Source organism: Piliocolobus tephrosceles, chromosome 6 (assembly GCF_002776525.5).
Source record: "Piliocolobus tephrosceles isolate RC106 chromosome 6, ASM277652v3, whole genome shotgun sequence".
In the NCBI taxonomy this organism is placed as follows: domain Eukaryota; kingdom Metazoa; phylum Chordata; class Mammalia; order Primates; family Cercopithecidae; genus Piliocolobus; species Piliocolobus tephrosceles.
The window spans coordinates 20,820,162-20,847,532 of NC_045439.1; the positions used below are offsets into that span (position 1 = coordinate 20,820,162).

General features: G+C 38.9%; 1 protein-coding gene across 3 annotated transcripts in view; it reads right to left on the reverse strand.

Moving 5' to 3' along the window:
- The window catches only part of FLRT2 (fibronectin leucine rich transmembrane protein 2), a 99,786-nt gene that overhangs the window by 39,532 nt on the left and 32,883 nt on the right, over positions 1–27,371 (reverse strand). The window lies entirely within an intron of this gene.

A 27,371-nucleotide genomic window follows, 5' to 3' on the forward strand; every position in this document is an offset into this window, starting at 1 on the left:
CAAGAAGAAGAAACACAATAAAAAGTGCTGGCAAGGATGCGGAGAAAAGGGAACCCTTGTACACTGTTGATGAGAATGTAGATTAGTACACACACTATGGAGAATAGTTTGGAGGTTCCTCAAAATACTAAATATTAAGTTATCATATAATCCAGCAATTGCACTACTGTATATACTCCAAAGAACGAAAATGTTTGTCATTTGTATATCAAAGAGATATCTGCACCCCCATGTTTGTTGCAGCACTATTCACAATAGCCAAGATTTGGAAAGAACCTAAGTGTCCATCAACAGACGAGTGAATAAAGAAAATGGAGTACTATTCAGTCACAAAAAAGAATGAGATCCTGTCATCCATCCAACATGAATGGAACAGGAGACCACTATGTTAAGTGAAATAAAGCACGCACTGAAAGACAAACATCACATGTTCTCATTTGTTTGTGAAATCTAAAAATCTAAACAATTGAATTCATGGACATATAGAATAGAAAGATGATGACCAGAGGCTTGGAAGGGTAGTAGGGGGCTGGGGTGGAGGAAGGGTGAGTATGGTTAATGGGTAGAAAAAAAATAAAAAGAAGGAATAAGACCTATTTGACAGCACAACGGGGTGACTATGATGAATACTAACTTAATTGTACATTTTAAAGTAACTCAAAGAGTATAACTGGATTGTTTGTAACACAAAAGATAAATTGTTAAGAGGATGGATATCCTATTCTCATGATGTGCTTATTTCACATTGCATGCCGGTATCAAAACATCTTCTGTACCTCACAAATATAAACACTTGCTATGTACTCACAAAAAGTAAAAATTAAAAAAAAAAAAAAAAAAACTGAGCTAGTGATAGGACCTGGATCAAGTCATTTAATTTCTAGAAGGCCAAGTCTTTTTTTTTTTTTTTTTGAGGCGGAGTCTTGCTCTGTCCCCCGGGCTGGAGTGCAGTGGCCGGATCTCAGCTCACTGCAAGCTCCGCCTCCCGGGTTTACGCCATTCTCCTGGCTCAGCCTGCCGAGTAGCTGAGACTACAGGCGGCCGCCACCTCGCCCAGCTAGTTTTTGTATTTTTAGTAGAGACGGGGTTTCACCGTGTTAGCCAGGATGGTCTCGATCTCCTGACCTCGTGATCCGCCCGTCTCGGCCTCCCAAAGTGCTGGGATTACAGGCTTGAGCCACCGTGCCCGGCCTGCCAAGTCTTATTTGAGTAATACTATCAATAACCTTGAAGGGTAGATGAGGGTACCACAAGAGACAATTCAAGCAAAGCCCTTCTCCCAGTTACTGAAATGTTTATTGAATTGGAAGTATTTTTATTGTTTTTAGTAATATTAACGCGCGTCTGTCTTTCACTTAACAGATATGAGGAGAAGAAAGAAACTATATGAGGCCACAAAAATAGGCACTAATTATAAGTGTATAATAGTATTAAGATAAAATTCAGGACTCAAATAGTCATACTTGGTTCGTTCTACAATATTTTTGTCAAATCCCATCATCATCAATAAGAAAGAAGCTGAAATAAAAGCAGTCCCCCAGAACATTTCCTCATCATTCACCATGCCGAAGTTCCAGACATCTTACTAACCAGGTGATTAGACAATACAGCATTGTGGCTAATATTTAATCATGAGAAATTTATGCTGAAAGAGGATGTTAAAAAATATTCTCGTATTAATATCATCTTTGAAATACGAGCTCTTCTTCCAAGGATGACTTTTTATGTAAAGTCTTCAGGGTTTTGATTTTGTTCTTTTGAGCTGTCAACGGTGACCACATCTAAAGAGGCCACTTGCATGTGTCTGCTGAACCTGCGGTAGGGTTTGAGGAATGGCAAAGTGTTCACTTAGAAAAAAAAAAAAAAAATTCATGGTCAAGTCCTTTAATTTGTTGACATAGTTGGAACTTGAAGAGCAAGTTCCAGTTAAAACGACCCAGAAACTGAATATGTTTTTTTCTGTTTTAGGTGGTGAGGAGGGCCAAACCACAAGATTATACATCGAATGCACAAACAAAACAGATCAGGAAAATCTCGGACAGCTGAAGTAGCTTTTGCGTAGGAATTCTTTGGAGCTATTGGCACACTGGTGTCTGCTGTCGGTGCCAATTACAATGATCAAGATGAGCTCTGCTTTCTTTTTTTTTTTTTTTTCCATTCCTTAGCCAGTTACAAACTGGACGACAAAGCAGTTTCAAGGCTAAAACCTACGCATGCCCACTTCCTGAAATACTAAAAGAATGTAAGTGCTGGTGTGTGTACGTGTGTGTTCAAGTATCATTTTGAAAGCAAAGTAAAACAAAGCTTCCTCGTTTGATGGTAAAACGGGCAATTGCAATACCTTTGTCTTAGATACAGCCAAGGGCTAAATATCAAGTTAGATACTGGTTGTAGAAAGTAATATATAATTGTGTATAAAATAGCATAAAATTTCCCTATGGCCAAGCAGGAGAACGTATAGTGGTCTATAAAGGAAAACCAGCTCCACCTAAGCTCAATGAGAACCAGCTTATCTTCCCACGTCAACATTTTGGATGTGAACTTCTTTCTTCTGACTTTGAGAAACAGCATGACCCCACTGTACAAATGACTGGATCATGACTAAACTGATTCCATATCTACCGTGCCCATGAGAATCTGCCTGATTGGCGTTAAAATTTCAGTTGCTAAAACAAAAATCTACACGAAGACCTTTTTAATTATTTCCTTTTTACTTTGAGATGTATGTGTGTGTGTACATATATATTTACATATATATATCAGAATACCATATTTTCAATTTCTAAACTGTGTGAAAATTGGCACATAAATATGAGTGAGTTGTATCATGATTATAAAACACCAATTTTAAGTATCCTTTCTTAAGTATTCATTTTATTATAGTAAGAACATTAATATGCTGTCTACCATCTTAACAAATCAGGTGTTCAATATAATACACTCAACTATAGAAACAATGTCATACAGTAAATCTCTGGAACTTACTCATTTTCCACAAATGAAACTGTATGTTATTGATAGAGCATTGTTTCTTATTATCAGTATTGTCAGTGCAGTAAACAGAGTAGATAAGAAAGCTAAGGCTCCAGAGTGCCCTGGAATTGAAGCCTGACTCCGGTGTTTACTGCTGTGTAACTTTCGGGCAAGTTACTTCACTAACCTCTCTGTGGCTTCTTTTCCTCTTCAGTAAAATGAAGATAAAATAATTATGTATCATAGAGTTGTTAGAATTAATCATATTTATATTAACATGTAATATACATACATATATGTGTATGTGTATGGGTGTATATATGTATTATATATACACTGATTATATAAAAATATATATACACTGACTATATAAAAATTGTATATAGTTTATATAACTTAAGTATAATATATATTTTAATGAAATATATATGTATTAAATGGAATATATATTTCATACTTTTAATTAAGTATATATGCTTTTAGTTAAATGTGTATATATAATTAAAAGCATATATTTTAATGCTTATTTTGTTTATATTTATTTTATTTAAATATATATATTTATTTTATTTAAATATGTTTCCTTAAAATGTATGCTCTTAATTATATATACACATTTAACTAAAAATATACATACTTAATTAAAAGTATGTAGAATGAATACCGAAGAAGTAAATTATCAAAATATCTTCTATCATTATCCTCTGGTGCATCACTACTCCTGCAGAACATCAAGAACAGAAAATTCTGCTGCTCATCTTTGTTTACCCGGCTGTTCACCTAGACAGACCTCATGGCAGGTGCCACAAGGGCCCTTGTAGCTTTATATCTCCTTTTACCAAATATCCTGTCATTTAGATTTAGTTAAATATGAGAAAAACAAGGTTCACCCATCTTCATTTTCCAAAAAAAACCCCTTTATTTTACAGTATCAATAACCCTAAATAATAAAGAAATATAATACAAATAGAATGTCTTCTATGCACACACACATGCATATAATACACACACACATACACACGATTCTTTCTATGCGTTGAGATTACAATTAATAGTAATTGTATCCTTTAACTTTGGATTTTCCAAATTATCAACAATAAACTTACTTGACATTAATGATCAGAAATAAAAAAGTATACATTTTCAAAAATGAAGATAATTTTGATATTATCAGTATAACTGAACACTGCCGGGCCCCGTGAAATGGAGAAGGCAGCCTGAACACAGTGACCATATAGATACTGCCCTGAAAAATAACAGTCTGGGATGAACCAAACAGGCAAGATATTTATAAGGGAAATAAAATATTTGAGCAAGCCATCTTGCCCTTTCAACCCAGAGGGCAGATCCTCACTTCCGTCGAACCTGAAGATGGATGGTCACGAAAGGAAAAGGCTTATCGAGTGATGACGACAGATGATTGGACACACATTAGGTCCCTTATTCCCACCTCCAACCTTGTAGGTAGTCATCAGGGCCACTATTTTACAAAGAGGGAAACTGGACCTCCAGGTCACACAGTAGGTCAGGGACAGCGTTAGAATGCCACCCCATTTCTTGATGCCAAGTTAAATATCCTTTCCTCATGCCACAAAAGCCCTCGACTGCTTCTGGTCTCCCTTTATCCTTCTTACATCTTTATCCATCACCCCTACCTTCCCCCCACCCTGCCACCCGCCTCCCACCCCCATTCTATGCCTTTTGGATACAGCCCCATTTGCAATGAAAAGTAAGCAGGAGCACAAAAGCCTCATATAGCTCCCACACAGAAGGCCTGGCTAAGGTAGGGCCAGCGTTGCCCGAACCCAACAGTATTCTCGCAGATGTGCAGCTGCACACATGCACACCGCCTCTGCAAGGCTTATAAAGCAGCTTTCAGCACCACTTAGAACCCTGTGTCAGCCAGCATCTGCAGGGGCAGCCAGCAACTGCACAGGAAGTGATCCTCTGCTCAGCCCGGGCAGGACCTGCCCTGTTTGCAGAGGAGCAGGCATGGAGGCCCAGAGAAAGATGTCTGTCCTCTGTGGCTCTGTCATGTCCTAAAAGACAGCAAGGGGAGAAAGAACTGCAGAATGTCTAAGGAAAAACCTCAAAATCTGACTGTACTGAGCCACTCCACCTAGGCATTCAATGCCTACTGCTTTACAGAAATACAGCATTAAGACGCAGCATAAGAAAGGCCACTCACAGCTTTGATTGGCCATCACATTTTTGTCTTTATACCTTTCAGCATTTTTTATGTGATTTCTTTTGCTAATTATTTAAACAAGGAAATAAGTGCAATGTACTGAGTCAATACTATGCAGCCATATGTGCACATCTCATTCAGAAAAGGCATTTTCTAGTACTGTGCAAATATTAATCAACTTGTTCATTTTGCTAGGCAAGTAGCTAAGGAGCCCTAGTTCACCAGTGCTTAAACAGAGAGGTTAAAACAATAGAGAGCTTTAATTGTAGAGCTTTCCTGAGCCTGCAAACTCACTGGTGAGGAAGTGAGGCAGCCTATGTTCTCTGAGGGATAAATAAATCAATCCTATTGCAAGAATAAAGACGGTCCACTGCATCACAGAGGCAGATCAAAACACTAATGCCAATCACTACCTATTCTTTTTTTTCTTTCTTCTTTTTTTTAAGAAACAGTGTCTTGCTACATTGCCCAGGCTGGCTTCAAACTCCTGGGCTCAAGGGATTCTCCCAGCTCGGGCTCCCAAGTCGCTGGGATTATAGGTGCACCTTTGCATTCAGCCACCACCTATTCTTAAAACATCCATATATCCATTGTCAGATTCTGATTAGTTTAAGAAAAGTCCATTTTCTCTTCCTTCTGCCTGATATTCAGAAGGCTCCTGCCTCTGCTCTTTCTAGGGCATGGCAATCAACATGCAGCACTCCACGTTATATAAAGTAAGTTATATCTCCTTCCATGCACAATGCCTTGAGGGAATATTCTTTAAGCAGACCAGGAGCTCTGATCCTGACTTTATCCTGTAGGAGTCCAGGGCTGTGCTAGGAGCATCTCTCCACAGCATCTACTGCTTAATTCTGGAAGTACTTGGAGCTTAAGTAACTGTTGCCAAAATAGGAGCGTTCTGCTCCTAAAATTCATTGCTTTAATCCACATTTGAATTCTGTTCATGGGACAGAGTGCTCGTCAGTGGCTCAATGGATTAACTCCTTGACAGCTACAACTAGGGGAAATCTGGCCACTTCAGCACACCAGCTGCAAGGCTTCTGAGTGGGTTAAGAGTGTTTCTCTAATTTCTGATTTAACAAAATGAATGAACTTTACCTATTCTTTTCCATTATCTTTATTTCTCTGAGTATTACAACACAGTATACAAAAATGAAGGTGGGCATTATAAATAAATAAATCTCCCTTGTATTTCCTATTAGAAGGGCTGGGAGAGACAATTTAACCTTCAGAGTTGATCCCTGCCAGTAATTTTCAGCATCCTATAAAGATTATCTTTCAACGATTTTCTGCACACAGTTCCTAGAGCCCTAACCCTTCACAAGGACAATTTCATTTCTCACATGGGAATTTTCCCTAGGTTCTTTTCTTTCAGATGGCTTTCTATTTTAGATAAGGACAGGGAGAGGAGAGTGGGGAGGTAGCTTAGCTTTTACCTCCAGAGCTGTGAAATCAAACAATGGGGCAGAAAATTATAGAGATATATAGTAAAAAAAAAAAAAAAATATATATATATATATATATATATCTCCAACATACACAGATTCCTATAAAATGAGGTCCTTTTTGCTAGCCACTACTTAACAACTCTCAAAATTAGGTGCTGTCATACTAAATTAATAATAAAAACAGCTAGACATGTAATCCACACAAGGACTATATTAGTCCATAAGATGGACTAATTATTATTCCCATTATACATATTATAGTGATGATTATAATGGCAATAGCTATGGTTTACTGAGTGCCTAAGTACGTACCAGGCACCTTATTTGAGATGTCTTCGTTTAATTCACACAGTAGCATTACAAGGTCGATGCTCCAGTTACTCCCATTACACAGATGAAGAAACTGATCCCAGAGAGGATAAATAATGCACCCAAAATCTATGCCAATAAATTTGAGGATTTAAACTTTGATTGGCCTAATTCTAGACTTCTTGACCACTTTGCTACAATGCCTCAAACAAACACTAAGTACACATAGCAATCAATGAGTAGTATTGAAAAAGACCTCTAAGAGTTACTGAACAAGTAATTTCTACCTCTTCCTTAGGGTCTCCATTCAAGCTTTTTGTCACTTTCATAGAGGTTCGTAAATTGAAACAAACCACTACACCCTGCATGCATATACAAACATCCATCATATAATCACAAGGTTGTGTTTCATATGTATCAAAATAATGCTCATATGGCTACTCAACAGAATTCTATCAACACTCCATTTGTTTTTGCCTTACCACCAATCTACAGGATCTAAGAGCAGGATCTGCATATGGATTCAACCTCCTATATCACACAGATTGTAGAGTGGTATTTAACATTATGTAAGCACCTCCCATTGTTAGTGGTACTGTTCCATGCCCTTCACTGTATGGAAAGATAAAAGTTAACACCAGACTGCACCCATGTTTACAGACACAGCTGTCAACCATAGTCAAGATTTCATCCTTTCAAAGGCTAAGTAAGACCCAAGTTGAAATGAAATGACATAGACTCACACATGTCACACTTCCTAACTGTGGGTGGAAAGATCTTAAGAAATAACACTACAAAATGATTGCAAACATCACAACACCAAGTTTTACTCAAATGAAACATGTGTCAAGAACTTTGGGGCGCCAATCTCATAAGCCCTATAAATAAGTACACACTTTCCTGGAATAAAAATAAATAATATCATTATATAAAATCCATTGCTATAAGTTTAAAATAATACTGTAAAACAAACTTTGTAAGACTGTATATAATGTTATTACTTTATAGAGATAATTTAATCTTTTATTCCAGAAGAAAATGGAAGTCTTCATTCTGGAGTCAACTTCTAACATTAACATTCTTTTACTTGTGCTATGAAGGCCCATGAAGACTCAGACCGTGAACCTAGGGGAAGAGAGCCACCGCCATATTGCTCCAAGAAGTGGAGATGTGGTAGTTTCCTAAACCGCTTGAACTAGGACTCAAAGGTACCATCAAACAATTATTTTCCTTTCTTTGACCACTAAATATAGAGGTCAGTCTTTTCTGGGGGTAAGTGGTATCCCTGTTATGAGCCATGTGGAACCACGGGCTTGTCATTCAAAGCGCTGCTTGCTCTGTTCCAAAATCTGGAAGACTCAAGGACTGCTGCTGCCCTCGACCATCTCCAAACAAATGGGAAGCTAATTTGCATAAGCCTCATTTCCATTTTATTCATCCTCTGCCCAAATCTAGATCAGGATGTTTTAATACCGTCCCACTGTGGGAGGTGGTGCAAATTTCAAGGGTATTCGTGGTCAACAATTAGAAGGCATGGGTTTCAGAGTTGAGTTTATGTTAGAAATTAAAAGCTAAAATAAGAGAATGCCAGTTGCAAGACAGAGAATAAGAAAAACAAAAGGCCAGCTAATATATAAAACATGACAGAAACCCGAATCATCACTATGGACTTCTAATCTCTTCGGATTAGCCAGAATGCCACTATTTTTGGAATGCCTAGGACGTACACCAGGTACTTTACTTGCATTTCCACATTTATTCTTTAAAAGTACCTAGATAAATGAAGGCTTTCTTTTTTTACTCCTTGACATATAAGTAAAATCCCAGAGGAAAAAGAAAATCAAAAGGCAGGCATTTTTCTCAATCCTCTAAATAGCAGAAGCAAGATTGAAATACAGGAATGTCTGGCTGTACACCCATTTCCTTTACTCACCAGCCCACATGACCTGGCTTTCTGCTGACTGATTGTTTTCTGATGATAGCTCTTCATATAGCAGGAATATATCCTAATAAGTGTACACAAGAAACTTCAGCAATTCACTCCACTTTTGGGTGTTTTCTTCTCTTTGAACATTAAACAGACTAAGACAAACCGTTAACTTTAACGAAATTCTATTAAGGTTTATGAACCAGATTTTTAGGTATGTGTGAATATTATTTTCTAAAAATAAATTGGCTCAATGCCATCATAAAGGTATTATAATAAAGGAACATGCGTGCACTCGCACATATATGAACACAAACTTGTTTTGCAAATGTAATCCCATTCAAAGGGAAAAATAAAATTACTTCTGAAAACTTCTGAAAATCCCATTCAAAGGGAAAAACAAAATTACTTCTGAAAACTGCAAAAATCTTGCAACACCAACAGTACCTTTCCTGGCTCATTAATTCTGGCCTAAATTTGCTACTGTCAGGCAAACCAGGCACACTGTCCAGCAGACACCCACCTGCTATTAGGCTGAATGTGCCTGGCATCTTGACATTCTATTGATTCCAATCCAAAGCTTATGTAAAAAAGGCAGCTCAGAGTCCAAAAGGAATTTCAGCCACAAATACTTTGGGAGAAATCCAAACAACTAAAAACAGAAAGAAAGACAAGATGCAAATCTGAGTGACAAAACTGAGACAACCCAAGCCAGACTGGAGAAACGTTCAAGGACAAATCTCCAAATGACCCAGGCATCAACTCCTTTGGATAACCACTTATTTCAAAAAAAAAAAAAAAAATTCCAATACCCTACCCTGTGCATGGAATGGCCACCCCTGACGCAATCTGGAGTATTGGTGGACATATTCACAAAGAAGTATTCACTGGTATCCCAGTGGCATTGCTTTTAAAGACAGCCCTGTCATTTTTGCCCTTTAAGCCCTGATTACATATTCAGTGGAAACTTGCCATCTCATAAATACAGGCTTGATAATGATAAAGAATTCAAATTATTAAGCAGTTAAAATGAACCAGAAACTATGCAAAGTGCTTAAGAATATCAGACTTTGCATCTTCAAAACAACCCCGTGGACAAAGAATTTTATTTCCATTTTACAGATAAGGAAAATTGGGGTTCTGAGAGGCAAATTAATTTGCTCCAAGTGGCTGGAAAACGAGATACTAGAAATGAGAGGACAGCAGGATTCATTTATAAATTTTCTGACACTTCCCAGCCCTTCCCCACCTCTCCCAAATAACCTAAGCATAAATGAAATGGGTCTACGTCCAATTTTCAAGTTCTGGTACTCGTGGCTTTGTTGGTGGCTGCTTGTCACAGTCAACTCTGTATAAATAAACTGGCTCCAGTGGGTTCTTTAAAGCCAGACCAATTCCCCTGGTCTTTATTTTAGCCAAGAGAAGACACACATTTCAAAATAAAAATAAATATATAAAAAGGAAGGAGAAGGAGAAACCCATAATCCCACTAAGCAGCATGGATTGCATCTGGTCCCGGTTCCCCCACTCCAGCCTCCCACTCTCACCAGCCCACTGCACAGCTCCCACTGACTTCAAAGGCAGCTCCCGGGGAAAGGAGAAACAAAGGTCCAACAGGGCGGGCAGAAAGGAGGACCTTATCCATAGGGGAGGGTGGGAGATGAACAGAGATTCACTGCAGACACCAGTCGTCTCAAAACAAGAATTCAAAGTGTTTTCCCAAAGCTGATTTCTATCTCAGGGGTGCTGAAGTGGATCAAAAGGTTGAGATTCCAACTGGGAGAGATGTATTTCTGCTGCTCAAATATTTCCCAGGTTTGCAAGACATCTCCAGCCTTTGGAGCGCCTTCCGGTTTGAGAAGCAGGGATGGCTATCCAGGTCTCAATGAGACTCAATTAACTCCTCCCACGACAAGGCAGCCGCATTTCACCATCCAATAGAGCTGCCTGTGATTTTTGTGTGTGTGTGCATTGATTCAATTTGAAGCATTACTCCTTTTGTGAAAAAATGCCCCCTGGGTTGAAGTACATAAAGTAAATATGTGAAAAAATCAGAAAGTTCCTTAAAAGAGGTTTATTACATCCCTCAACCCGTATCTCCCCATGATGCTACGATGACTATTTTCTTTGCCTGTGTCGGGGGTTGAAAGCTTTGTCCTGAAGTCAGGCCTGTCCTCCTTCCCTCCGCTCTGCCTCTGATTTATAAGCTGACTTCTCCAAGACAGCCACTTAGCCATCCATCCTCGGTTTATCACCCACCGGTTACGGTTGTTATTGCTGCCATTAGTATTCAAAATGATTATAGACTTATAAAGTTGTTCTCTTCTGATAATAATGTTTGCAATATGCTTTTACACTGCCTAGTTAATATAGTGAGCCTGTGATTTTTTGCTCTGGCACGAGTCACACAAAAACTGTTGCAGGAGAATATTGAGCAGCTTTCCAAATGGCTACATGGAGAACTAGGGGCTAAAACACAGGTGCCAGTGTATTTTTTTTTTTAAACAACAAACTGGGTGTCCTTTTGTGGACAGGTGACAACAAAAAGGTGGCATTGGATGCAACATTAAAAACATTGGGCCTCTTCCTGCTCAATTCGGTTTGACACAATCTCTACAGACAGTGATAGCCATTTGCTGAATGAAGGTCAAACTCTGTTCACAACCTTCTCGCACAAGTCCTATTGACAGTTAAAAAAAAAAAAGTAAATCAGGCCCTAGTGCGGTAGCTCACACCTGTAATCCCAGTGCTTTGGGAGACCAAGGCCAGAGGATCGCTTGAGACCAAGAGTTTGTGGCCAGCCAGGGCAACACTATGAGACTCCATATCTACAAACAAATTTAAAAATTAAAAATTAGCCAGGTGCAGTGTTGCACTTCTGTAGTCCTAGCTACTTGAGAGACTGAGGCAGGAGGACCACTCGTGCCCAGGAGCTCCAGATTACAACAGGCTATGATTGTACCACTGTACTCTGGTCTGGGCAACACGCTGAGACCCTGTCTCAAAAAAAAAAAAAAAAAAACAGCAACAACAAAAAAGGAAAACACACATTGAAGGTAGGGCATAGTCCTCAGAGGCTAATAGCCAGACTGAAAGAGAGGAGACTGCCTAGAAAACAAGAGTCTTGAAAGGGAGCATGGCTGCAGGGAATTAACAAAAATCCATGCATCTCCTTTTAGAGACAGCAGCAGTGAGTCTGTGACTAGAATTCTCCTCTTCATGCCTCTGCTTAACTTTAATGTCAACAGGAATTTTGTAAGAGCACTGCAGGGGAAAATGGATTCATTTGTCATCTAAAATGAATCATTTCAGTTCCTCTCCTCCATTTTTATATATATTGACAAAATATAAAAATACATTTTTGAAAAATCAATCCAGCTTTGTAGTTTTCTACTCAAATGCAAAAGTAGCCACCAGAATTATAAGATTCAAAAGCCTGTTACTGTATTATTTAAATAGGGTTCCCCCACAATGGGATTCCATGGACCTCAGATTTACCAACCCCAAGTGAAAACCGCAAGTGGTGATGCATTACAAATCGGTCTTCATTTATTTTGAGGTTTGAATTTCCATTTTATTTTTAACAATAGCTTCACAGTTCACTGACAAATGTCCCGAACTATATTTAGAAGAATAACAGTATTTAAGATCAGGAGCACACATGGGCAGAACTGGCTTTCCACTTTTTCTAAATAAAAATACAAAACGTGTGCATTTTGTGAATTTCATGTCAAAGATTTGGGTCTGCCAGCAGAATTTCTGCTCCGCTCTGATGGCTGAATGTCAGTGCTCTTTCAGGTAGACTTGGAATACTTTCAAGCTGTGTCTACAATACCTTTTCTCCAATGCAATAGAATATTTCCACCACCAAGCAAGCAACTAGTTTTAATATGGAGAGCTGCAAATCTGAAATGGTTTGAAAACAAATAGGACAGATAGCTTGTTAACCTACCCCTAAGAGGTCCAACCAGTGTGTAATGCCATTGCTTCTGGAATTAGACTTTCAGAATTTGAAAAACACTGTCTTTGGCTTTCCTTAAAAGAATGCTGGAGGCAAGCAATATGCTGATTAGTTTTCAAAGGAAGAAAAGAAGGTGTTGAAAGCTTTTAATAACATGTAAATCTCCCAGTTTGCAAGCACCAAACACAAAACAATGGTAATGTTTTAGCACTTCATAAATGTATGCCATTCTGTCTCCTGTTTGGAGACAGCAAATACTTTTGGACAAATTATAATGTCCCTGACTTTACGCCTAAATAAAGGAAAATAGTCAAACACTTTGAAGCATCAGAAGATAACTATGGTGATGGAAATATACAGCTCTTGCCACGAAAAGAAAAAGAAAAAGTAAATACTTATCATTAAAACAGCACCAGAGCTGAAAGAAACCCGGATAACTGAGGTCATGAGTTTTTGAGGCTGCCACTGTCAGTCAGAATTTCAAATACGGCACACATTTTGAGTAAAGGAAGATCATTTTACCTCATGTTTGGTCACAGTGAGCTCCAAAGTAGGTTATTAATCAGAGGAAACACAGCATATAAATAAACAAGTCCATGAATAATCTCTTAACGAGTTAGTGCAATAAGCACCCTTTCTAATTCTAGAATATACCCTCACAAATCGAGTTTTAAAGGCAGGAGGGAATTAAGGTTTCTTGAACTCCTTAAAAGCTATACCCCTCCCAGGCATTGTGCTAGGCACTTAACATATATTACTTGCTTTAATCTTCTCCACAGCCCAGCCAAGTAAGTGGCATTATCACTTCTTTAAAGATGAATATTTGACGCACAGACGTGAAGGCATTTAGCTGTAGACTAGGGCTTCAGGAGCTGGCTGAAGGGCAACAAAGCTAGGCCCATTCTGTCTTCCCTCCTAAACTCTTCCACTCTCTGCAGCTCTTACAGAGGTTGAAATTGCTGCCCATTGTTCTTTATTCATTAGTCCATTTGACCTATGGGAAAAAAAGTGCAGTTGAGGGAAGGATTTCCAATGTTCCTTGCAGAAAACAGTGGTTTGGGGCCTCAGGGAAGCAAAGGGTTCATCTCAGTTCCCCGCTGACTACCCTCTGCCTGGGATTTCCACGGTGCCTGAGCCAACACAGAGAACTGTTTTATTTCCCCAGGTCCGACCTAACATGTGCTTACCAAAAAGGTAAGTAAATTTGGGAACACTTCGTTTTTGAGCTGCAGAACCCCTTAATTCCTTCGACAACAATATTTTAAGGTGGAAAATCAGAAATATTAGTGGATATTTTTGAGTATGAGAAAAATAGTTTAAGAACTAATCAAACTGTCCTCAGCTGCAGACACAGAGGAATGTGGTTCTCAGTCACCGAAGCCATTATTCCATCCACCCACATTCCACCCCAAAGTACCCAGAAGCAGCAGATCCTTGACAATCACAACCGCCACTGCAGGCTCTGTGCTGGCATGTGCCATATTCACAAGATAAGTGTGCCTATTAGAGGCCTAGAAAATCACATTTGAAAACCTATTAAATAAAAGCCAAAGCAAAAATATTTGCTTATCGAATGGCCCCAGGCCTTTTTTGCCGAGTCAGTTTGTAATAACTGTGGGTGGTACCCAGAGATCAATTTCAGTGGAAATGAATCCCGGCTTTGCTGGTTCTGACCTGGTTTGCTCTTGAACAATGGCCAATGCCTTGGTTTTCTACCTTGTTTGGTATGTCCTGGGTAAATTTTTTTCCAAAGGAGCCTAAAGAAGTACAATTTAAAGCCAGTAAGAAATATTCTATTTGAAAGAATAACTATTTGTGAAGACAACAAATTGGCCACTGAGGAGGTCTTAGATTTCTTACACGCCTCACATCAAGATACTTTGCAATCTAGAAGGTTGCAGTATCCACAAGAAAATTTGTAACAAATTTCTGTATGAAATGATGACTTAATAGGAGCATGTGGTTAAATTCCTTGGCACTCTAAAAAAAAAAATCTTCTATTTATTTAAGAAATAAAATTGAATGCTGCACTGGCAAAATGCAACAGAAAGAGAAGAAATGGAACCAAAAATTAAAAAGGCATCTCCAAATGTCCAGTGTAATGGTTCTCAAAAGGACGCAGAATACATTTTAATGGGCAGTACCAAAGCCTCCACAAACCCTCTGTTCTCAAGGTCCTTTGTGACCTCTCAGCATTAGTTTTTGTAAAAGAATTGAGATTTTCCTGGCTCTATGGCATGAAGCATTGCCAAATAAGATAAAATAAGATTTGAATATTGCGTGGGACATATGTATGCAAGAATATGTGTTATCAGAAATTCAAAAATAACTATTTTTATTTATTATTTATCTTCTATTCTTATGTATTAATGTACTATTATCTATACTATATATTTTACTTATATATAAAATATTATTATTTATTCTCTATTTTTATGTGTTAAAACTATCAACTCTAATAACAAAATAATGAAATAGTCATGAGGAAATTTTGAATGAACTATTTTTGAGCTGGTTAATGGTGCAACCCGGATGCCCTTATCACTAGTATGCGTCATGCTTTCCTGGGAAGAACTCTGAAAATCTGAACTACTGGGGCCTTCCCCTGTGGAACCGGCCTCTTATGGGCCAAGCACCACTATGTTTACAAGCTCCCAGGTGAGCCTTGATGCACAGCCATTTGAAAATGATCTGGTAACTCAGACTAATCAAAATAAATGAGTAAGACACAACAAACCAGATTTCTCTGATGGCTCAACTCACTCCATTGTGCCTTCAGATGTGGTATAAAAGTCTTAAATCTTTAAGCAGTGTTTACTTGAGAATGTCAAAAGGAGATCATGTAAATCCAAATAATGGCTGCAAAAATACTGTCCTGGACTACTTCTTCATTACCCAGATGAGGACACTGAGGGGAAAATAATCCTCACCCTAAATTAGGAGTCCAGAAACAAAACCAAGAATAGAACCCCTGACACCTGATGTCAGAATTTACCCCATGCTGTAACTGTTAAACAATTCCTCCTCACATCCTGTGTCTCGAACAGCTGAAAGGGTTGGCACACCCAGCAGAAGGAGCGGAGACATTTTTCTAGGCTTAGATGAAGTGCAAACTCCTTCACTACAAAGCAACTGGCCAATCACGATGGAGCATAAAGAAACCCACATCTGATTCAGAAATTACCTCAACAGGTGTAAACTGCTTCTTCATTTGATCAGAGAAAGCTAATATAACATTGAAAGTGAGTAAAGAAAAATCTTACTGCACTGCACTAAAAGTAAAACTCAATTACTTTTTGCTCCCAGAGATTTGTGTGTGTGTGTGTGTGAGAGAGAGAGATGTGTGAATGTGATGTATGTGATGTGTGTGATGTGTGAGTGTGATGTGTGGCGTAGGAGTGAAGGGGTGGGAGAGAGAGGGTCTCCCTCTCTTATCAGCAGGATTTTTTTCTCTGTGATATATCAGTCTTTTAAAATAACTCACCACCCACCCCTATTTACATTGATAGGAACTTTCCTCTGATGGAGAATATGATAGACAAATCTGGGTTGCTGACTATGAGTTCCAACCCAGTTCTATGCCCAAAATGATGACTCACTCAGAAGGAAAGGTATGCACACAAAACTGTGGCTAATCAGCGATGGGAATGACTAAAAAACTGAAGCATGGCATATATGTAGTAAGAATTCAGTAGAGTAGAAAGTAGTGAGTGATAAAAACTCTCTCTTGAGAGAGTCACTCAGACTTGTGTTCAAATCCAGGTTCCATGGGCCATGAGATCTGGGCAGGCTACTCAAACCCTCTAAGTCCCTTAGCCATCTGTAAAATATAAATAACAGCAGTTAACTCAGAGGGCTACTGTGATGAGTAAGTCAATTAATATGTTTGAAGTATCTTCCACAAGCAGGGCACAAGGCACACTAAATATATAGAATGAGAAGCATAAATGTGTGTTTCTGGGGACCCAGGGGGTCAGCCAGTCATCGTGTACTTACAGGGACTAAAGCACGAAACTTACTCTGTGCCTAGCAACATGCAGGACAAACGAGCTATAACAGAATAGTGAGGCCTACTGTCTGCACATAACTGTCTTATAATCAGTTAACCAACACATGCTTAATAACAACCCCTGCCATGAATACGGGACGTGAATAATTATGCAGACAACACAAAATATGATTGGATATACTGTCCTGCTCCCCATGTCTGGGTTGAGGAGATAACGCATACCTGCTTGAGAAGCTAATGAAAATGACAGTCAAATAACAACTACAAAAGAACATAAAAGTACACATGGCAGTTCCTGATGAATAGCCTAAAGTGGTATAATTGATAATGACTATGAGCTCCGAGAAAACGGGAACCACCATGAGTTCAAACAGTCTGGGAATTCTTCGTGGAAGATAAGCCACTTAAGATTGGCCTTGAAAGAGGAGTAGGATTTAGATAAGCAGAGAAGAGGAAATCCTAGGTTTATGATCTAAGTAAAGACACAGAAATGAGAAAACACAGGGCTCAGTGATGACTTCAAGATATAAAATACATGATTTGTGTTGTTTGTAGCAGGGAATGCCAGACACAACAGTGGGTCTATAGCTGTCTAGGCCCAGGGTTCTCAACATTGCATTTGTTTTGTTTGACTCACCCCTATGCAGCCGTCAGATAACAATAATGATCATTCTCAAGACTCTGGACCCCCAAATATTTGGGGTTGCATAGGTAAGACTGGTTGCAGATTATAGGAAATTGCTAGTAAACTGGCACTATCGTATCCTTCCAGAACAAATACACACATACTCACTTTTCTGTTTCACTGAATGCAAGACAATGGTGTCTCCTGACAAATGGTTTAGGTCGCTGTAGTGAGAAATAAGAGCCACTGAGAGCTCTGACACACCACATCATGAGACACTTGATAAGGAAAAAAGGTCTTAACTGTGTTCTTCGGACATCAAATACACAAGAAGTCAGAGAAGTTGTGCCTCCCTATGGCTCTGTCCCTATGCTGACCCACCACAGCCCACCTAAATAAGATTCCTCACACTCCACCATGGTAAGGAAGTCAAGGAAATATTTAATACTGGACTAACAATGATTACATTTGATTCTAATTCTTGGAATCAATCTTTGGTGTAGCCAGCCTTTGAGCATGTCAATAGAAGAGAAGAGCAGAGATTATACAACGCATTTCTTCTTCCTTGTGCCTACATCAATCACCCCTTCCACTGGTGACACTCTTCATGCTGCCGATTGTCAACAGTTAAGTGAAAATGTCATATTATACACTATTTGACCACCTAATAATTCAATATTCTCTCTACGCCCCAACTTTTTTTATGGTTTGTTAAAATTTCTGAAACTATTACATAAGAAGGTGATAATTTCTATTCTGAAAGAAATTCCAGAAAATAAAAACATGATAGCAGACCCTAAGTTAACATGACGGGATTCTTAAAATGACATCATTTTCTACAGAAACACATTCACAGATACCATCCAGGGCTGAAGTAAAGTATATCCATTGAATCCATCTCAGTCTTGAGCAAAGCAGATGAAGAAAAGCCCTGAGTTCCAAATCTTCAGGATGTTACCAGGACCCGAGATCTACTGTCACCATCTACCATCATCCAAATGCAACACGACTGAAAACCATAAACCTTAAGTAACAGAGGCTTTAAAATCTAGACTCTTGACTCTGTACAGTGCAAAGAAAAGGAAAGTATAATGGAATACATTAAGCCACCAGAGCTGTTTTTTAAAAATATTAAGGAGAATTTAAAGGGGAATACAAACATAAAACATTCTGTAAAACTATGCACTTCACTTTTTGCTCCTTCATTAACTATACAAATTGAAGCACACCTATGCAATGTTTAAAAAAAAGAAATAATTAATAGCTAAATGTAAAGTCATTTGGATACTTCTAATACAGTAATCAGATTAAAATAAGAAAGTAAGACTACGAATTCTAATGCCTAAAATGAAAAGGAAGTTGAATTGTTACATGTTCAATTTTCATACGTGTTTACTGAGTTATTTACAATATCCTCACATAGAATCTAATCTGGAGTTGGAATATGACACCTATAAAAACCAAGGTCTTCCATCTTCAATATTCAATGCAAACTTGACAAGGAACAAGAGAACATTTTCGAAGGAGTCCAAGGTACAATTTATGTGTCAAAATAACAGCTCTACCCTCTTGGGTGATGGCTGTAAATATCAGAAGCTAGAGAACGGGATGGAGGAGATACACAGTCTCACTTGGTGTCAAAGCTTGTCACTTTCTGTTTTTGATTTCTGTAAGGCTGAAAGACGATATGCCCATTTGGAGAAAGGCTGTTTAAAGAACACTGTGGTAGACAAAATGGCCATACCAACATCTTACAAATACTACTAAGACCCACTGTCACGTTAATACGATCCTACAACGCAATCTGGCCAACACTCTGAAAAGAAAACAACTTGGTCATGACAACACTTGTCATCGTTTTTTTGGCTAATGCAAAATCCCTCCAAAAGCACAGAAAAAGAAAATGCTTTAATAACATGATTTTGGGATCGGTATTCTGCTGTTGTCCCATCACTGTGTGGTAAGATAAATTATTTTTTATTAGCTCTGCTAAAACCAAAACAAACCGTGGTAACCAAAGGGCTAGGGGACAAAATAAACCTCATCAGAAATTCTTATAGCGCATTCCTCATGGTGACTGTCTGCCGACTTTATGAGAACTCTAAAGTACACGTCCAATATCCTGGTTCCTAATGGTGCTTTTGTCTCTCTAACATTTATCTCTAAGGACTGAGTTGAATGCATCCAGTGTGGGCGGTGTTTGCTGCACGAGCTGATCTTTCCTTCCTGCTGCCCTTGCCCTGTCCTGGTCCCACAGTCCCAGCACAGAGGACTCCACTAAACTCTGCCCTCCCTGCTGCTCCTGGTACGGTTTCCTGGTCAGCTGAGGGAACCAGAGGAGCACACACTTCCCCTTCACTCCATGCCACGCTGGCAAAAGGAAACCTGCATTGCCCATGGTAGGTTTGACAATCGGTGTTCAACTGCCAAGGATGTGGGGGGATGGGCAGAGCTGCTTCAGGCACATTCGTTTCCTCTTTTCTTTCTAGGAGAAATCCAAGAACAATGCTCAAAGGCAAAAATGGTAATCTGGAGTGGCTAAAATGTCCTCCTCTGTCCCCACAGAGCCCTCACAAGTTTCTCACAAAGCCTAAACATCCACCACCTGTGAAGTCTTTTGTTTCAGTGAAGAGTTGCAGTCACTAGAAAACTGCTACTATGTATCATGAAAGGGTTTTACCATCAGTACCACCGTTGGGATTTCTACAATAACAGATAGATCGGCAGGCAAATCCTTAAGAGAAGGGAGACTAGGGAAAAGGGGAGACGGAATGAGTGAGAGGCGGAGAGAGACAGCTGATACACACCAGGCATTGAAGGCCGGGTGCAGTGGCTCAGGCCTGTAATCCCAGTACTTTGGGAGGCCGAGGTGGGAAGATCACGAGGTCAGGAGCTCCACACCAGCCTGGCCAATATGGTGGAACTCCATCTCTACCAAAAATACAAAAAGTAGCTGGCCACGGTGGCACGTGCCTGCAATCCCAGCTACTTGGGAGGCTGAGGTGGAAGAATTGCTTGAACCCGGAAGGCAGAGGTTGCAGTGAGCAGAGAGAGCGCCACTGCACTCCAGCCTGGGTGACACAGCGAGACTCCGTCTCAAGAAAAAAACAAAAAAAAAATCACAGAAGTCACTTCCTGGGTGCTAGTCCCTCTTCTAAGCCTTTCACAGATACTAACTCTTTCAATCCTCACAAACACCCTAAGAGTAGATACTCTAACTATGCGCATTGTACAGAAAGATACTGAGGCAGGATGGTGCAGTAACTTACTCATGCTCCTGAAGAAGTGGCAGAGCTAAGATATGAGCTAACGCAGTCTGGCTCCAGAATCCATGCTCTTAACCAGCATCATGTGGCAACTGGGCACACACACACATTGCAAACACAGAGTGTATGCTTTTCTAGAAAGCCTCAAGTTGGTCTAATAAAGGAAGATGCTGAAGGAAGCTTCAAGATTCCAGGTATCTTTGGAGCTTCTATTACATGCAGACACCCACCAGGGATGGGGAAACCACAGCATTCAGGAAACTGTCCAGGGTCCAGGGGATTCTGAGGGGACATGTCAAACGTGGCAGCTCAAATATGACTCTTTCACCCACTTTTGCGAAGCCCAAACTTTATGCAAGTGTTTGCAGGTACCTTCCCCAAACCCAGCCCCTCTGATAAAACTACCATGAAGTGAAAGCATAAACACATTTTTCATTTAAATAGATTCTAACAGATGTGTCCTTCCTCCAACTTTCAATGACACTATTTCAATCATGAGAAATTTTGTGTGACCCGTGCAAACTATGTTGATTACTTTTTAGTCACAATAGAAATATTAATACTGCCTCAAAGTTCTGTGCTGTATTCCTCCTCATCTGGCAGAAACGGATGGCTTTTTCATCATGACTAATTCACAAAGGACCAAACTGAAAAATATTTATGTTTGTTTCATTCCTGGGAAAGCTGATATATAGAAGGGATAGGCTGCTTTTTTTTTTCATGTCAAAGACTTCATGGTACCCAACACTGAGACTATTTTTCAGCCACGAGATTATACTTCCTTCCCCTGCAACTAGGCCAGGAATATAAACCTTGTATATTCTGCCATATATATTTGGATCAACTACTGAACAATACTAAATATTGCATTTTCCAAAGTGCTTTCACCAAAATGGCTGCAGAAATTTCCATCTTGGACACACACACAAACACACACACAAACCATGGAAGTTAAGAGGACTGAGTGTTTCTTTAGGATTCAACTTGAGAATTTACCTTTGATTATCTTACAGGCTGAACATCAAGACAATTTTCTTGATTCCTTTATGAAGTCATTTTATTCTCAGAAAATAGTCCCTGATTTCAGTCTAAAGCAGAATAACACTTTGCTATGTTTGTTTGTTTGTTTTTCTCAATAAAACCCTCTCTTGAATGTCTCTACAATCAGACTCAACAGACATCCAGTGAAAATCATCTTCCCTGACCCATGCATGCATGGCTTATCAGGGTACAACAGTTTGACTACTTCCCCCAACTCATCTGGGCACTATTATTTGTCAGATTGTGCGTTCTCTAAGGCCCTCAACCAAAATGAATTAGGCCAAGTATCATTGTGAAAGTGGGTCTCTATCCAGGTAGAATCTATTTTGTCTCCTGATCTCCAGTGTATGAATCATCAGATTACTTCATGGAAAAAACTACTGCTGGCGTAATACCTCTTGCAAATGTCCTTAATTGTGTCATTTTCCTATACGGGTTTACCTGTTAGCATGGTTTAGATTTGGCAGAGGACAAAGACTAATGTTTCTTATTCTAATAATTGGTGGGAGCATTGATGTGGGTTGGGGGGGTTTACAAAAAATTGGTGTATTTTGCTTATTCGTCCTTTCATCCTGGGCTGAAATCATTCCCCAAACAGTAAAGTTTCTGTCTGCAGGACCAACAAAGCAATGTGTTTTCTCCCTTAAGATAAGACCTCAAGGTGGGTATTTTACAATGAATTCCATTTCAGGTTCCAAGGGCCCATGGATTCAATTCGTATGAAGTTATCAGTGCCACATCAAGCACATTTTCCCTCATAACCTAAAATAGCTTTCAATCTAGGAGTCTTTTAATGCTACTTCCAAGTGTCTTTCAAGCATGACAACTCGAAATACCAACTTTGATTTTAAAAGCTAACAATCTGTATTTTGAAACCAATTACCTCACCACAAGAAGCATATGTATCTTAATACATCTCCATGCATATGATTTGCAAAATCATTCAAAAATTTAAATAAATAGATAAATAAATAAATAAATTTGACCACTAATCATGCGTGTAATGGAGAGGTAGTAATATCACTATCAATAAGACTGGGAAACTATCGGGGTTCCAGATGCCACATAATATTCTGAATAGCAACATCAAGGTCATTATTTCTATATCCAGTCCCATAAAACAATTGTAGATCCCACCTGTCACATATCCACACTTTAACTTAAAATGAATGTGACAGATTACTTATGAGACAAGTAGCAGCACACAAGTGATGTTATGACAAGAGCTATTTTTATGACTCCATACTTACTGAGGTTATTAATATCACTCCTAGGCAAAAAAATATATGACACTACAGACTGCATGCTATTTGGGTCAGGAAGGCTTCCATTCACAAAAAAAACAAAAACTATTCTTTAAAGTAAAGTAGTTTGTTCACTTTCCCAAGGTCCCTGAAAGGAATGGAGGTGACAAAAAATGGAAATCTGGTTTAAAATAAAACTTTAGGATTTCTGCCTTTGCACCACTGACTGTTATACATACTATCTTACAAATTGCATACCAAGACTGGCAGAGTTCATAACTTTGCTACTCTTTTCTTGCCGTCATAGAAATGGTAAGACAGACAGCCAAGATAACTAGTGATCATCTGATGAGTCTCTTATCTCCTTCACTTGATACAACTAGTGATCACATGATAAATATCTTATTTATCTCACATCACAACCAAAAACCCCTTTGAGATCAGTGCTACTAGAATTCTCATCATCCAGATGTAGGCGCTGATTTGCAGAGGATGTGAAGCTGCACAGTTTAACAACTATTACATGAAATTACGTATCGTTTGTTTCAATCATGCTAGGTATAATAGTATTTTTCTGTAATAGTGTTACCCACGACTTCAAAAGACACAGAAAAAGGTGTGCATGACAGAATCTTACTTTCAAAGCCTTTTGATGTTATTTGAGTCTCATAAAATATCCTTGAATGCATCTTCCACAAATACATTTGGAACAATTTTGGTTGGTCCAATGGAAATGTAATGACTTAGGTTTTTAATTACCTAAATACATTTTTAACACAGGTTACTGGTGATTGTATTTACTTGTTTAATTTTTGATTACTTTCTATTTCTCTAAGACGGTTCATTTGTATTAAAATGAAGGAAACCAGTGTTTTCTTTTAATACTCCCAAATTGCTACTCGACATATGGGTTAAACATTGTTAAAGCTTCTAAATTGATATAGGCAATTGAAGCCAATCCAAGCAATACATATTCGAGTAATACATAGTCACTGGCCAAATCAATTCGTGGGTTATGAGAAAACAATGCCATTTGGCTGAAATATTCCCTATGTACAGGCAGAGAAGAGCAGGTAGCCAAGTGCCACTTTGGTGTTCTGCCATGTCAACATTGAAAACAGAGCCACAGAAAAGCAAAACCCTCTGTCCACCCTCTCCTTCCCTTAATAAGGTCACCTATGTAGGAAGAGGTCAAGTGCCCTGACTTCTGGCTGTCCATTTAAGTGTCAAATGTAAGGGCCCTTTCGCTCTAGGGCTTCTACATGAGTCTCTCCCTTTAAACTCTCATATCTTCACTGGAATTTAGATCAACTATCATTCACTGAGTTATGCACAAATAGCAGACATACTTATGGTCTCCACCTAAGAGCAAATAGAACATTTCACTTTTCTTGAGAAAGAAGTCAACTGTATCTGTTTTTTGTTTGTTTGTCTGTTTTTCTTTTTTAAGATTACCTAAAGTACTAGGGTTTGGAGATAAGAGATCTGAGCCAAGTCATGGTTTTGCTCCGTGTCCCCACCCAAATTTCATGTCTAATTGTAATCCCCACATTGGAGAAAGAGCCTGGAGGGAGGTGACTGAATCATGGCGGTAGACTTTCCCCTTGCTGTGCACATGACAGTGACTGAGGAGATCTGGTTTTTTAAAAGTATGTGGCACTTCCCCCTTCTCTCTCTTCCTCCTGCTCCACCATGTGAAGAAAGTGCCTGCTTCCCCTTGGCCCTTCTTCCATAACTGTAAGTTTCCTGAGGCCTCCCCAGCCATGCTTTCTGTGCAGCCTGAGGAACTGTGAGTCAATTAAACCTCTTTTATTCATAAATTACCCAGTTTCGGGTAGCTCGTCACAGCAGTGTGAGAACAAACTAACACAAGGTGTGTGGGACTCAATGTATCTGGCATTTGTTAAACAACATAGACCACGGAGTCAGACACATACCCAGTCTCATTCCAATCTCACCATTAGGAAGTGGTGGTAAGGCCCTGGTGACAGGGTAACTGCTGTCATATTACCTGGGAACAACTGTGATAACCCCTACTTCCCTATGCTTCTGTAATCACATCAGGCAGTAATGCCCAGAGAGCCATAATTCTCAAAGTGACTATGTGTTCCGTTTAAGGAGTGGAGGTCCAACAGATGCTTTTGGGTGTCTAACTTTACCTAAGTTTAAAAAAAAATTTAAAATCATGCTGCTTTACTATTTATTTACATGTATAACACTGTGGAAAGGGCGGTAGGTAAGGAGAACAAGAAGCCCAGTTTCTGGGACATCCTGCTTCTCAATCACCTCTAGGTATCTGGGATTTCAAAGCTATGTCTCTTCTTACAGGGTTCTGTTACAATCCATTGATTTTCCCTCACAGTATAAAATTCCCTTTGCTTAGTTTCACTGGGCTATTTCCCCCAGGTCATTCTGACCAATGATGTTCTCTGTTGTTTATATTGTTCAATGGATTTCATTTTGAAGAACATGATGCAATCATGTGACGACATTCTTTCCTGTTATTGAACTGTGTGGCCTGAATACTGCCCTAAAAGACAAGAAAGAATTGATGCCCATGATCATAGTTTTTAAGGCAATGATAAAATAAACTAGGTATCTTCAGTCTGAATTAAAAAAAAAAAAAAAAGAAAGAAAGGTGGGTTAAGAGGAGATTTAGGAACTAGCTTCAAGTAACTAACATTATAAACCTACCTACTCTTTCTGATCTTTCTATTATCTCATCTGATCCTTAGAATGAGTTCATGAGTTGGTATTACTAACCTCAATTCTCAGAGGAGGAGACTGTTTCCCGAAAGTCAAATAACCTGCATTTGGTCTTCACAGCCAAAATGTGGTAGCGATTGCATTGAAACGTGGGTATTCTTGATGCCAAATGCCACACACCCAAGAAACACACAAACCAATATAAAAATTTTATGTAACATTTGAGCTACTTTGAGTTTAACTTTCAGAAATGTCTATGTCTGTGTGGAAATGAAATATTCTCTTGGAAACGGAAGTGAGTCTGATGGACTAAAGAAGGTGACCACATGTGTACTGAACAAGTGATGCCTTTCCTTCCATGAGCATTGTTACTTACTTTCTCAGATACTTGCATTTAGTCAAAGGTTTTACTCATAGTTTTAAAGTGTAAAAGCTGTCAGAAAACTAATACTAAGCATTAGTGTTAGTCATATTCCCTGTAGCAGGAAAGAGCCTTCAACTTATCTTGAGACCAGTTTCATTGGTAAGAAAGCTTAAGGACAGAAAAGAAATGAGTGATTGTGTCCATGGAAATGACGGAAGTGTCACATAGATGTGAGGATGAGAAGCTCTGGAATTTTAGGGGCACTAAAACCAAACAACAACCATAACAACAACAAAATACAAAGACAATGACAGCAACAGAATTTCATAATTTTGCCAAAGGCTGAGGATGTCTAAAGAACTAATGATTTTCAATGCTACTTTACTATACATTTTCAAATAAGGGCAATTTGACATTCTAGTTGGAAAGGCTTCTGGTACGATTCTATTTTGTCTCATTCCTACTTTATCACTGTATTCTAGGCAGTCATTCTGTAACTTTATTGGTTGTCAACAGTATCATCTGCTGTAATAGTGGAGGGAGAATTTCCACAATGGCAGAGGCCATGTATCAGGGTGTTTTGCCATCTACCTGCCAGGGTGCTGTGAGTGTTCTAGTACATTTCCAACATTCATGCTCTACAATTCATGACCTAACAGATGGCACCATTAAGCAAGTGTCCCCAGTAGTCAGTCTCTTTGAAAATGAGGGCAAAGAAATGCAGAATAAAATTAAGTTGACTAGAATAATACACATGCTTATTCCTTACAGTATGTTGACAATGGCTGACAAATTTCTAGCGGATATAATCTCAGGGAACATGCACAGTAACGTTTTACAACAACATAAACTGAGATTGTAAGATACCTTGATAAATAGCTACTTTCTTACCCCAGGCTGGTTTTCCTCTCTCCAGATACATGTACAGCTCCCATTACCATCAAACAGCCAGGGGAGAAATACAAACTGCTCAAGAGATAGCTTCTGAAACTGCGAGATGTTAAAAAGCTGCTTTCAAATCACGGGGTTGTGCAGCACAAACATGTTGTACAGAATGTATTATCATTTTCTGAGGCAAAGAAATATAGACTGTGCAATAGAAAGGTAATGGGGAAAAAATTTAGTGCTCTACGTACTGACAGTGAGCCGTTAACAAGGTAAAATTACCAAATATTGGTGCAATTTGGAGATGCATTTTTCTGTTTGGGGAATTATGATAATGTGACAAGGTTATCGTTATAATTAGGAGAGTAATTAAAGTAACAGAGTAATTGCCCGTCTGCATTTTTTCTTAGTCAAGAAGATGT